This window comes from Calidris pugnax, unplaced genomic scaffold, assembly GCF_001431845.1.
Source record: "Calidris pugnax isolate Ruff unplaced genomic scaffold, ASM143184v1 C15019132, whole genome shotgun sequence".
Lineage (NCBI taxonomy): Eukaryota > Metazoa > Chordata > Aves > Charadriiformes > Scolopacidae > Calidris > Calidris pugnax.
This window is the reverse complement of record NW_015094417.1, coordinates 1-2,645: the sequence shown is the minus strand read 5'-3', so window position 1 is coordinate 2,645 and position 2,645 is coordinate 1. Positions and strand designations below refer to the sequence as shown.

General features: G+C 37.5%; 1 long non-coding RNA gene across 1 annotated transcript; it reads left to right on the top strand.

Moving 5' to 3' along the window:
* The first annotated feature begins 237 nt into the window (after window positions 1–237).
* LOC106900764 lies at window positions 238–2,578 on the top strand. Its single transcript, XR_001414198.1, has 2 exons — window positions 238–418; window positions 2,097–2,578. It is a non-coding gene; the product is annotated as an uncharacterized LOC106900764 (long non-coding RNA).
* The last annotated feature ends 67 nt before the right edge of the window (window positions 2,579–2,645 follow it).

The window sequence follows — 2,645 nt, the reverse complement described above, 5'->3', positions numbered from 1 at the left end:
GACGTTGTTTTGCTAGGAAGAGGGAGTTTAGTAATTTCAGTATATTGTTGGTATTAATAAACAAAAATCACAACAAGGGTGATGGTGATAAGCAAACCCAAAAACTGGGTGAGATGATTTGTGAGAAGTTAGTTTTGTCAAGTTGATATTTGTTCTGGTAGAACCGATTCAATATAAAGTTCAGATGTGATGCTGTGAAAGACTGAAGAGTTAACGGCTCCGCCTTACATTTCTGTTGTTGTTTTTTGATCAATCTGCATAGCTTGCTCTCTCCAGCGATAAGATCTCCATGCTGCAAATGCCACTTCTCAATCTTGATTTGGACGTGAGAGAAAATGGTGAAATTAAACCAATTTCTATAGAGATGAATAAGGAAGAGTTGCAGAACCTTATAAATGCACTGGAAGCCGCTAACAAGGTAGCTTTTACTGGTATCATCCTTTGTTCCTGACTTTCTTGTGTACTGAGCATATTTTAACTGAAGTTCTTCCAGGTATCTTGCTGAAAACCCAAAGTAAATCATTCATTGGTAAAATGCCTATAAAGTTACAGAAAGCCTTACATAAGGCTGATTGTCTTGGATAGACTTCAGGGGTGTTTTATCACAGTTTAGTGTGGAATTCTTAAAAACCGTAATTAGAATCCTGGTAAGCATAATAGTTGGTTCAGAGCACCATTAAAAAGTCATGTGAGACTGGGAGGAGAAGCAAATGAAAGGACAAAGGGTCAGATGAGAGATGACTTTGAAAGGTTGGAGAGAGAACCCCAGTGTTCCCTCAGCTTTGCAAAATGGCAGCAGTTGGGAATGCATATGGGAGAGTTGTTTGGTTCAAATTTAGTCCTGTAATTTCCATGGCACAGTAAGTCAGGAAGAAAGTTAGAAAGATTCCAGTCCAGTAATTCAAGAAGAAAACTTCAAGTGAAACTTTATTTGGAGTGTCTCGGGTTTCTTAATAGAAAAGACTAAGGGAAGTGAGGATTTCAAGAAAAATCGTTAGAGGAAGAAGCATCATCTCACCTGCATCCTGGTGCCAACTGCAGACCCTAGAGACTCTCCCTGTTCAGTTACATTACATGATTCATTCTGCCTCTGTTCTAAAGGAATATGTGGGAGTTCTGTATTTTCTTTTTTTAAATCTGAAAATGTCTTCAGATACTTAAGAAGTCTGTTACCTGGGAGATGGAATTCTCTTGATGTCTTGTAGGACGGATGTGAAAGTATTGTATCAACATGATTTAGAAGTCGTCAGTATCTAGTTGCTTCACGACATTGAGCAAGCAGGGTGTTTCTTTAGATGTTTTATGTAATGTTACAATGCTTTAGCTGGAATCTGGATGCCAACATTTAGAAAAAAAATCTTAGTATGTAACAACTGAAAATAACACTTTTATGGCTCAGAACTTAGTATTTAACTCTGTAATGCCACTGTTAATATTTTGAATTATGAAAGACACTAAGATTATGTCTACGAGTTGCTTTAATGAGGCTGATGTGAGACCTCTGAATAACTACACAGTGCCCAGTAAGATAGAAGCTTTTGTCCAGATACAGGAGGTGGTCTTGTGATACGAGGGTCCTTAACAGCTTGCTTTCCCCTGGATTTTTTCCTCCAAAACTAAAGAAAAACAGTAGCTTGTCATGAACTCTACACTGTGCAAACAAGGGTTCTTCTGAGGCATACTTGAGACTCCACATGCCTTTTGTTCTGCTTGAAGGTCTGTGTGGAAGCTGTGGGATGTTGTCATCTCCTTCCTTAGTTCTAGAGTGAATTACTCCTCGTACACACATAGAAATGGTCCCTTGGTTCTGCTTTGTGCAGCAGGAATCTCACTGGGCCTGGAAATGGCCATTCTGCTTTTTGATTACTGGGAGCTGAGGGATGCTTTGCGTGCAGTAAATGCTAAAGAAAGTTATAGGAAGTGATAGTTGCGTGAGGCTGCAAAAGAATGCCAAGAGAAGGATGGTGTGTTTTTTCTTTTATAGTTTATACAATTGCATATTGTACTGTAACAGAAAGCAGAAAGCTGCATTTCCTAGGCTGCCTAAGTTTTGGTGTCATCCAGCTTTAATTTCATCCCTTCTCTCCTTTTTGAAGGTTGTCTTGCAACTGAAATGATGGAATTCAGATTATTGACAGTATCTCCTGGTGGTGACTCCCCCATTGATGTGGAAAAAAAGAAAGAAGTTCTCTTCAAAACCAAAAGTTGATGCTGTAAAATACTGAAGTGAGAAGGCTGTCATGACTTGTGACCAAATAAACTACTAATCCTTTGATAAAAAAATAATAAAATCTTGTATTATCTGTTTGACCAAAAACATAAAAATCCAATGTAAGTTGCTTTTAGTACTAAAGATTTGTAGAACTATAGAAAAGTATCATTTATGACGTGTGCCATATTTGTTTTGCTTAAACTCTGGCAGTGACTGCACAGGACCCTACTAAAACTAAGGTGTCTTACTTGCATAATGTTACCTTTATCTAAGGTGCTGTGATGATGAAGAACGTGATAGAGTACTTGTAGCATTAATGTATTTATACTTGTAAATAGTAAATAAACACTTTATTTTGTGTGTGAATAATTGCAGTAAATTGTTTCTTAATTTATTAATCACTAAACTCGCTCTTTTGAGATGCTGGGAAAAA